The sequence below is a fragment of the Mustelus asterias genome, chromosome 1, assembly GCF_964213995.1.
Source record: "Mustelus asterias chromosome 1, sMusAst1.hap1.1, whole genome shotgun sequence".
Classification (NCBI taxonomy): domain Eukaryota; kingdom Metazoa; phylum Chordata; class Chondrichthyes; order Carcharhiniformes; family Triakidae; genus Mustelus; species Mustelus asterias.
The window spans coordinates 176895776-176907627 of record NC_135801.1 but is presented as its reverse complement, the minus strand read 5'-3'; positions in this window follow the sequence as shown (position 1 = coordinate 176907627).

Genomic DNA, 11852 nt, shown 5'->3' with positions numbered 1-11852 from the left:
CTTTCTGTCAATTCACCTCCTGTATAAATTGCTGCTGTTTTTTTTTATAAAGAGATGCCGACTTTAATTGCTGCATCCCACCGCCAAACACGGACATGTCACGAAGACGCCCTTCCACTTTCTCAGTAAGAACTTTTTTAAAAATGTCCCGACAGCAAAAAATAAAATTAGGGACGATTTGCAAATCAGAGACTGCAAAGGACGCCGTCTGATCCAATTTCCAGCAAGGGGAAAACTAGCTCTCGCTCTTCCTACACTACTGTTAACCTCTTGTACCTTTAGGTGGGAGCCTCCTTCACAACGCAGAGGAGAATCTGAGGCCAAATTAGCTCCCCCAACCGCCCCACCCCAGGAATGGTTACATTTTCTAAATCCTCCCTTTGCCCTTTTCAAGGCTGCTTTCCAACTCCTTCACAACCTCCGAAGATTGTTAACTTGAGTTTGAAAAACTTTTCACCACAAGGTGAAGTGGTGTTGTCTGTTGTCTCCTGCTGTGTCTGTTGGATGGCCTCGAGTGTAAGAAAAATAAAGTGCAAACGTCCACATTTTAACAGTTACCCTGTACAAAATAAATCCATGAATTACTGTTGAAACAGATGCATTTAAATTGTTTTTTAAAAAATTCCCAGTAACACTTAAAATTCTGAAAGTGCTACTCCTGGGCACACACTGTGTTCTGTTCAGCGATGGCTGGCAGGGTGCAATTTTGAGATCTGTATTCATGGAGTGACGCATTGCAATGTTTTTTAGCCCACTTGCCCATTCCCTGCGGAGTTGCATGAAGAACAGTCAGTAGGGTTCTCAACTCTGATTCAAGTTTCCTGGAACCTTCATCACCTGACCTTTCACCCCCAGCTACCACAAAACATCTTTTCCCTCGTCTGCCATATTTTCGTAACTGATAAGCACAAGGGGGCAGAATTTTCCCATCCCACCCGTCACGGGAATCGTAGCAGGCGGGGGCGGACCATGCAAAAGTCCGTTGACCTCGGACAGAAATTCCTGGTCTTGGGACGAGCATGGCTGGAAAATCCCAGCCAAACCGTTTAGATGTGTGGGTTAGGTTGATTGGCCATGCTAAATTGATCCCTAGTGTCAGGGGCATTAGCAGGATAAATATGTAGGGTTACAGGGATAGGACCTGGATTGTTGTCGGTGCAGGTTCGATGTGAATGCAAGCAGGCTTTTTCCGCTGAGGCTAGGGGAGAAAAAAACCAGAGGGCATGGGTTAAGGGTGAAAGGAGAAAAGTTTAAAGGGAATATTAGGGGGGGGCTTTTTCACACAGAGAGTGGTGGGAGTGTGGAATGAGCTGCCAGATAAAGTGGTAAATGCGGGATCACTTTTAACATTTAAGAAAAACTTGGACGGGTTCATGGATGAGAGGGGTGTGGAGGGATATGGTCCAAGTGCAGGTCAGTGGGACTAGGCATAAAATGGTTCGGCACAGACAAGAAGCGCCAAAAGGCCTGTCTCTGAGCTGTAATTTTCTATGGTTCTATGGTTCTATGATGGGCCAAATGGCCTCTTTTTGCACTGTAGATTCTATGATAAAGAAAATGTAAAGTGCGCACTTTTTTGAATGCCCCGGATGGCTTTGATGAATATTCCAGCGTTCACATGCAGGTTAGGCAATGGCCCAGTGGTATCATCGCTAGACTATTAATCCTGAAGCTCAGCTAATGTTTTGGGGACCTGGGTTCAAATCCTGCCACCAGGAAGATGGTGGAATTTGAATTTTATAAAAAAATATCTGGAATTAAGAATCTACTGATGACTGTGAAACCATTGTTGATTGTCCTTTAGGCAAGGAAGTCGGCCATCCTTACCTGGTCTGGTCTACTTGTGACTCTCAACTGCTGCCCCCACCTCCCGCAACTAGGGATAGGCCAGCCAGCGATGTCCCTGTCCCACAAATGAATGAATAAAAAGTACTCGGCCATTTGGCTCCTTGAGCCTGCTCCACCATTCAATAAGATCATGGCTGATCTGTTTGCGTTGTGTCCCACATTCCCATCTACACCCCTCCCTCCCCATAACCTTTGATCCCTTTGCCTAACAAGAAGCTATCTACCTTTGCCTTAAAAATATTCAGTGATCCTGCTTCCTCCATCTTTTGAGGCAGAGAGTTCCAAAGTTGTACAACCTTCAGAGAGAAAAGGTTTCTCCTCACTTCTGCTCTTTAATTTGAAAACAGTGCCCCCTGGTTCTGGACAGGCAACTCAATAAGTGGGATTTTATGGTCTCGCTCGTCCCGAAACCGTAAAATCCCGCCCGAGGTCAATGGACCTTCCCATTGTCCACCCGTCGCCCGCTCCGATTCCCGTGGCGGGTGGGGTGGTAAAATTCCAGCGTAAATGTCAAGGCCAGGTTCCGCTTTCAGGCCAGTTAGCTTACAGGGTGATGGACTAACTGTGATTGGTGGGATTGGAGTGTATCGTAGACATTTGCTCACTATTTACTACATTTCCAAGCTTTGTGTCATTGAAATTATATTCCTGATTTCCAAATCAAGGCCATTAATATGTATCAAAAAGAGCAGTGTTCCCAATACTGACCCCAAGGGGTCACTACTGTATCACAAAATCACAGAATTGTAATGGCACAGAAGGAGGCCTTTTGGCTCATTGTGTCTGCACCAGCTGTCCGTATGAGCATCATGACTCAGTGCCATTCCCCTGCCTTTTCCCTGCACCCCTGCACTTTGTTTCTATTCAAATAATCTCTAATGCCCTCACGAATGCCTCAACTGAACCTGCCTCCACCACAATTCCAAGCAGAGCATTCCAGACTTGAACCACTCGCTGTGCGAAAAATATTTTTTTGCTTATTTTGCAAATCACTTTAAATCTGGGCCCTCTCATTCTCAATCCTTTTACGAGCAGTCACAGTTTCTCCCTATCTACTCTGTCCAACCCCCTCATGATTTTGAACATTTCTATTAAATCTCCTCTTAGTCTTCTTCTCTCCAAGAAGAACAGTCCCAACCTCTCGAATCTATTCTCATAAATGAAGTTTCTCATCCCTGGAAGCATTGTTGGAAACCTCTTCTGCACTCTCTCCAATCCAATGTGTTCACTTTCCTCCAATCTGATAAATAACTACTTCCCACTGACGAGGTAGCTGAAGATGGTTGGGCTGAAGACACAACCCTGAGGAATACTTGCAATGCTGATCTTCAACAGCCATCTTCCTTTGCACCAGGTATGACTAACCAGTGGAGAGTTTTCTGCCTGATTCCCACTGACTTTAGTTTACTAGGGCTCCTTAATGTCACACTTGGCTCAACACTACCTCCTGCTCTGATACTCAGTGCATCTTATTGATAAATCCGAAGACACTTAAAGCTTTATTCACTAATCTCTCAACATGTTTTGCCATCTTTAATGACTTATGTACATATACACCAAAGCCTTTTGTACCTGCACCTCCTTTAGAGTTTCTCTCTTTATTTTATACTGCCTCTCCACATTCATAATGTGGAGATGCTGGCGTTGGACTGGGATAAACACAGTGAGAGTTTTAACAACACCAGGTTAAAGTCCAACAGGTTTATTTGGTAGCAAATGCCATTAGCTTTCGGAGCGCTGCTCCTTCGTCAGATGGAGTGGATATCTGCTCTCAAACAGGGCACAAAGACACAAAATCAAGTTACAGAATACTGATTAGAATGCAAATCTTTACAGCTAATCAAGTCTTAAAGATACAGACAATGTGAGTGGAGGGAGCATTAGGCACAGGTTAAAGAAATGTGTATTGTCTCCAGACAGGACAGCCAGTGAGATTCTGCAAGTCCAGGAAGCCTCCTGGAGGAAAAGGAAGCCTCCTGGACTTGCAGAATCTCATTGGCTGTCCTGTCTGGAGACAATACACATTTCTTTAACCTGTGCCTAATGCTCCCTCCACTCATATTGTCGGTATCTTTAAGACTTGATTAGTTGTAAAGACTCGCATTCTAATCAGTATTCTGTAACTTGATTTTGTGTCTCTCTGTGCCTTGTATATGAGCAGATATCCACTCCATCTGACGAAGGAGCAGCGCTCCGAAAGCTAATGGCATTTGCTACCAAATAAACCTGTTGGACTTTAACCTGGTGTTGTTAAAACTCTTACTGTCTCCACATTCATCCAGCCAGAATGAATCACCTCACATCTCTCTGCATCGATCTTCACCTGTCAATTGTCTGCCCAATCAATTAATATGTCTATGTCCTTTAGAAGTTCAGGGCTACTCTCATCACAGTTGATAACAGCCAGACTTCTCCGACCTCGCACGTGGCTGGGGTTCTCCGGTCTGCTGCAGTGAATGGGGATTTGACTGAGCGTCAGGTTCTCCGTTCTCTCTGGCAGTGGAGAATTCCAGCCAACATTTCTGTTCTTCATTTCATCTGCAAATTTTGAACTCATACCCTTGAAAACCATCATTAATATGTAAGCAGGAAGAACAAGAGCCCCAACACTGATTCCAAAATAAACCTTCCTCCAGTCTGAAAAACAACCATTTGTCTCTTTGTCTCTTGTCACTCAGTGGATTTCTTATCCGAATGCTGACTTTCCTTTTTATCCCATGAGCTATTTTGCTCACAATCCTGTTGTGTGGCTCTGTATCAAATTCCTTTTGAAAATCCATATACACAACATCAACAGCATTGCCCTTATCAACCTTCTCTGTTACCTCCTTAATAACTCGAGCAAGTTAGTTAGACATGATTTTCCCTTAATGAATTCACATTGGCTTTCCTTAAAATCTCAAGCAAGTTAGTTAGACATGATTTTCCCTTAATGAATTCACATTGGCTTTCCTTAAAATCTCAAGCAAGTTAGTTAGACATGATTTTCCCTTAATGAATTCACATTGGCTTTCCATAATTACACTGCACCTGTCTAAGTGACTATTACTTTTTTCCTGAACTATAGTTTCCAGAGGTTTCCCTATCACTGAAGACAAATTGGCTGGTCTTTAGTTTCTGGCTTTACCTTAGCACCCCTTTTTGAATAAAGGTGTGACATTCGCAATTCTCCTGTCCTCTAGCACTACCCCTGTGTTGAAGGAAAACTGGAAAATTATCACTACTGCCTCTGTAATTTGCAATCTTATTTAACTCAGTACCCTTGGATGCATCTCATCCTGTCCTGGTACCTTATTTATTCTAGGTAAAGATAATCTTTCTAACACTTCCTCGTTCTCAATTTTAAATACCTCTAGTATACCAGTCACCTCGGGCTCTCACCTCAGCCAAGATAGCATCTTCTTCGTTTGCAAAGACAGATGCAAAGTATTCATTTAATACCCCCACTGCCTCCAGGTGCTGGTCCTTTTTTCAAATCTTTCTTTTACCACCAATTATTTATATGCATATGGAAGACACTTGGAACTCCCTTTACATTAGCCGCCAGTCTCTTTTCATGCTCTCTCCTTGCTTTTCTTATTAGTTTCTTCATTTCTCCTCTGGTTCTTCTATATTCAGCCTGATTCCCCGTTGTATTTTCTGCTTGACATCTGTCGTATGCGCATCTTTCCTTTTCATTTTCACTTCTATCTTTCTTGTCATCCAGGGCATTGTGGATTTATTTCTTCAGTCTTTCCCCATCAGGGGAATATAGCTTGACATTGCCTGCAATACCTTTTCTTTTCAGGTAGCCCATTGTTCGACCACCGTCTTTACTGTCAACGTTTGATTCCGACTCACTCAAATCAGATGCATTCTCATTCCATCAAGGTTGGCTTTGCCCCAATTAATTAGCCCTGTGCAGGATTGTTCCTTGTCCTTTTTCATGGCCAAGAGAAACCTTGTCCTCTCTGTAATTTATTTTCAAATTTGTTTCTCTACATCCTTTCCACTGGTTGGTGCTCTATATCAAACTAACCAATGTTATCGCACCTTTTTTATTCCTTACTGCTAGTCAGAAAGGGTCTGTGTTGACCACACTGGAACATCCTCTCCCTCCAGTGCTGTACTGCCATTTTTAATCAATGCTGCCATTCCAACCATTGCCATACCCCCACCGCCCCCCGCCGCCACACCAACTTTTCTTACTTTCCTGTCTCTCCTAAACACTTTGTACCCAAGAATGTTTAATATGCAGTCCTGCCCTTCTTTGAGCCACGTCTCTGCTTTAGTACTAATAACATCGTTCCATTTGTCAACCAATGCCTGTAGTTCACCAGCCTTATCAACAACACGCCATGCATTCATATTCATGCATACTAACACTGTTTTGTTTTCTTTCCCCATCTAATGACATTATTGCCTCCTCTAATTCTATCAAACTCTCCTAATATTCTATTTACCTTGATGCTACCCTCTGATGCATCCTCCTTACCAGTTAATACTTCTCTACTTCTCACTGCCAGTTTTTCTCTTCTCCCCACTCAGTTTTCCCTCTGCTATGTATTGTAAACCAGCACATCTCTGCGTAGCATGTCACATGACTGTGTGGTGACATAAGACCACAAGACATAGGAGCAGAATTAGGCGAATCAGCCCATCAAATCTGCTCCGCCATTCAATCTTGGCTGATATTTTTCTCATCCCCATTCTCCTGCCTTTTCCCCATAACCCCTGATCCCCTTATTAATCAAGAATCTATTTATCTCTGTCTTAAAGACACTCAATGACCTGGTCTCCACAGCCTTCTGCGGCAAAGAGTTCCACAGATTCACCACTCTCTGGCTGAAGAAATTCCTCCTCATCTCTGTTTTAAAGGATCGTCCCTTTAGCCTAAGGCTGTGCCCTCTGGTTCTAGTTTTTCCTACTAGTGGAAACATCCTCTCCACATCCACTCTATCCAGGCCTCGCAGTATCCTGTAAGTTTCAATAAGATCCCCCTCATCCTTCTAAACTCCGAGTACAGACCCAGAGTCCTCAACTGTTCCTCATATGACAAGCTCTTCATTCCAGGGATCATTCTTGTGAACCTCCTCTGGACCCTTTCCAAAGCCAGTACATCCTTCCTTAGATATGGGGTCCAAAACTGCTCACAATACTTCAAATGGGGTCTGACCAGAGCCTTATGCAGCCTCAGAAGTATTCTAGTCCTCTCGACATCAATGCTAACATTGCATTTGCCTTCCTAACTGCCGACTGAATCTGCACATTAACCTTAAGAGAATCTTGAACAATGACTCCCAACTCCCTTTGTGTTTCTGATTTCCTAAGCATTTTCCCATTTAGAAAATAGCCTATGCCTCCATTCCTCCTTCCAAAGTGCATAACCTCGCACTTTTCCACATTGTATTCCATCTGCCACTTCTTTATCCACTCTCCTAACCTGTCCAAGTCCTTCTGCAGCCCCCCCTGCTTCCTCAATACTACCTGTCCCTCTACATATCTTTGTATCATCTGCAAACTTAGCAACAGTGCCTTCAGTTCCTTCTTCCAAATCGTTAATGTATATTGTGAAAAGTTGTGGTCCCAGCACTGACCCCTGAGGCACAACACTAGTCACCGGCTGCCATCCTGAAAAAGACCCATTTATCCCCACTCTCTGCCTTCTGCCAGTCAGCCAATCCTCTATCCATGCCAGGATCTTACCCTTAACACCATGGGCACTTAACTTATTTAACAGTGTCCTATGCAGCACCTTGTCAAAGGCCTTCTGGAAATCTAAATAAATCTTGTCCACTGGTTCTCCTTTATCTAACTTCCTTGTTACCTCCTCAAAGAACTCTAATAGATTTGTCAGACATGTCCTCCCCTTGACAAAGCCGTGCTGACTCAGTCCTACTTTATCATGCACTTCCAAGTACTCTGCGATCTCATCTTTAATAATGGACTCTAAAATCTTGCCAATGACTGAAGTCAGGCTAACCAGCCAATAATTTCTTATCTGCTGCCTCCCTCCCTTCTTAAACATCATTAGAAGCATCTTATTTCTCTTCCTTCCTGGACAGTAAGCAAATTACACCTATCTAATAAAGCTCCACAAACTGGGGACGTAACCCACCATATGGTAACATTTTATCTGTGCTGACCGCATTAATATACAACAGTTAAAGACAAAACTGGTGATGAAGATGGTTTACCAGTAAAAATACACAGAAGAAACAACTCACACTTGGACCTCGAGTCAAGAATCAATTTTTAGGTGACCACTCCACCATTAATCGAAGTGCAGTTAATCTGGCCATTGGAAAAGGGTTTTTAGCCTTTGTTAAGGGTATACGTTACTTTTCAGATTAATTAGATTGATAAATTGGAAGAGAAAATAAATTAGAGGGGAGGAAAAGTTAAAGAAAGTGCTACAACATAAAAATGGGTAACCGTGATGGTGGGAAAAGGCAGCACTGTGGAAACATTCGATGTGAATGGTTCCACAGGAAACTAGCAAAACGCTGTGAGTTTGGACCAAACTTTGAGGATGTGCTGTGAGACAGACTTGTGTGCGGATTGAGAAATGAGGCAATTCAGAGATGATTACTAACAGAAAGCTCTTTATTACTAAAACTTGCGGTTGAATTCACAGTGTCCATGGAATTTCATGCTAATGAAGCTTCCCAAATCGGAGCTGGTGCCAAAATATACAAGATGAGCACTGAGAAAAGAAGATCTCCCAACACACAAGCATGCCATAGGTGTGCCCAGGTAAGGCATTCCCCACAGGACTGTTGGCGTCAAGAAAACAAATGTCGTAATTGTGGCAAGAAAGGTCACATAACAAAGCGTGTTGGACCAGACTGAATCCTCAAACCTTGAAGATGGATAAACGCAAGAATGCACCCAGATCCATAAATTAGCTCATAGAATGACCAAAGGCAATGAAAATTCTCAGGAGGACGCGATGTCTACAGAAATTGAAGAACTAAAACTTGGTGTACTGTTGATGCAAGGTGATACACAGAGATTTTGGGTCTACCTGAAACTGAATGAGAACAAAATTAAAATGGAAGTAGGTACAAGAGGTGCTGTATCTCTGACCTCTGAAAACCTATATCAACAAAAGCTCAAGATGGGGACGGCGATGGCCCAGTGGTATTATCGCTAGACTATTAATATGTAAATTCAGCTAATGTTCTGGGGATCCGGGTTCGAATCCTGCCACGGCAGATGGTGGAATTTGAATTCAATTTTAAAAATCTGGAATTAAGAATCTCCTGATGACCACGAAACCATTATCGATTGTCGGAAAACCCATCTGGTTCATTAATGTCCTTTAGGGAAGGAAATCTGTCATCCTTACCTGGTCTGACCGACATGTGACTCCAGAGCCACAGCAATGTGTTTGACTCTCAACTGCCCTCCAAGGGCCACGAGGGATGGGTAATAAATGCTGGTCAGCCAGTGACGCCCATGTCACATGAATGAATAAAAAAAAGTACCATTAAAGCCGTACAAACAATGGAACTTGAATTAATGGCACACAACGGAGTGCTGCCATGGGGGATGAGAGTGATCATTCCTCCATGCTAGCGGAGCTATATACTGATCAGCTTCACAAAGGACATCCAAGATACATCTGTATAAAATAACTCGCAAGGATCTATTTCTGGTGGGCAGGGCTAGACTCACAGATTGAAGAAAGAGTAGAACAGAGACAATCGTGTGCTTGGATATGGAATATTCCGCCTCTTCAACCACTTCACTCATGGGATTGGCCAAGATAGCTTTGGTAAAGACTTCACAGGACTAATTGAGGGATATATGTTTCTCACCCTAGTGGACACATATTCCAAATGGCCCCATATCATGATGATGAAGTCGATGACCACTGGAAAGACAATCAAACAACTAGACAAAATATTTGCACAATTTGGCAAACTGCAGCAATTAGTTCGCGATAACGGGACTCAATTCACGTCAAGGAAATTCATGGACTACTTCAGAAATCATGGCATACAACATATCAGAACTGCATCCAATCATCTTCCACTAATGGATTGGCGGAGAGGTCGGTACAGTCATTGAAGAACGCGATTGAAGCATCAAAGACTAAAGGACTGTTAGCCAAAACTTTCTCATATCCTACAGAACCACAGCCCATGCAACAGCCCAAAACAGGCCGGTAATATTGTTTTTAAAAAGGAAGTTGAGAACCAATATGATTTGTTCTTATCACCTGACACTTGTACCATAACGGAGCGACAGCAGCAAAACCAAGTTACTCGCCGTGAACAGACATTGAAACCAAGAAGATTTGATCAAGGAGAAAGAGTTTTAGCGAGAAACTACTCTTTAAGTGAGAAGTGGGTGACTGCCACATTATCGTAAAGACCGAACCTATTTCCTATACAGGGCAAACCAATGACGGGAGAGTTTGGAGGAGGCATACAGATCCTCGCTTCAAAAAGAACATTTGTAGAGTGGGGATCTGAAATGCGACTGGAGTAAAGGGGGAGGGATGTTATGTACTGTAAACCAATGCATCTCTGTGTAGTGTGTCACATGATTCGGTGGTGACATCTTCAGAGATATTTGGGAGATTTTCCCTCTTTTCCATCCTGGACAATAAGCGAGCAACACCAATCAAATAAATCTCCACGAATAGGTTCAGTAACTCACTCTGTGGCAACTTTTTCATCCTTTTATCTTTGCTGCACAAGTGAGCTGACCACATTAATATATACCACCCTCAGGTTCCTATCTCCCTGCTAATCTAGTTTAATCCCTCCCCAACAACATGAGCAAACCTCCCTGTGAAGACATCAGTCCCAGTCCTGTTAAGGTGCAACCCGTTCTTGTACAGGACCCACCTGCCCCAGAATTGGTCCCAATGCCTCAGAAATCTAAAGCCCTCCTTCCGAATCCTTTTCTTTTTTATTGCTGCTAAATGGGTGGCATGGTGACACAGTGGTTAGCACTGCTGCCTCACAGCACCAGGGACCCGGGTTCAATTCTGGCCTTGGGTGACTGTCTGTGCGGAGTCTGCACGTTCTCCCTGTGTCTGCGTGGGTTTCCTCCGGGCAATCTGGTTTTCTCCCACAGTCCGAAAGACATTCAGGTTAGGTTGATTGGCCATGCTAAATTGCTCCTTAGTGTCAAGGGGACTAGCAGGTAAATACGTGGGGTTATGGAGATTAGGCCTGGGTGGGATTGTTGTCGGTGCAGGCTTGATGGGCCGAATGGCCTCCTTCTGCACTGTAGGGATTCTATGATTCTATAAAATTAGTCTCACACCTTGATGGAAACGAAAACAAAGTCCAATTTCACACATATGGTTCTCATGAATATCAAATTGAATTCAAAGTGACAGAAATGTCAAGCTATTGCATCTCATTATGTGTTAGAACTACCATATTGAAAGTTTGTTCCCAATTGTTTTCCACTGGAGACTTTCAGATGAGAAAGGATGAGAGTGTATCACACTTAACCATGAACCATGAACTGGTTCAAATTAATAGCTTACTACATACATCAATATATTTATTAACATTAATTCCGCATTCCCTCAGGAAATCACACCTCTGAGGTGAATTGCCACAGTTACGTCGAGAAGCTCCATTTTATTTGATCGGCTCCAGCACAGTAAACTGGGAATTTTCCTCACCTTAGTAACTGTCTGTCAAATGTGAAAAGCTATTTGAATTTGGGGTTCAGCATCCAAATGACTAATAACACTGGGGTCAGAGAGATCCCTCTGAGAGTGACCAGTCATATAATATCAACAAAAATACACTATTAGTTTGGCGTCTGCAAAGTGTAAACCTTGCAAGAGTTGCCATTCCACGGGCAATGAAATGTGGTGTGTGGCGCGTATAGAACCATAGAACCTCTATAGTGCAGAAGGACACCATTCAGCCCATCAAGTCTGTACCAACACGATCCCACCCAGGCCCTATTCCCGTAACCCCCTGCTGATCCCCTGACACTAGGGTCAATTTAGCATGGCCAATCAAACATCCCCACACATCTTTGGA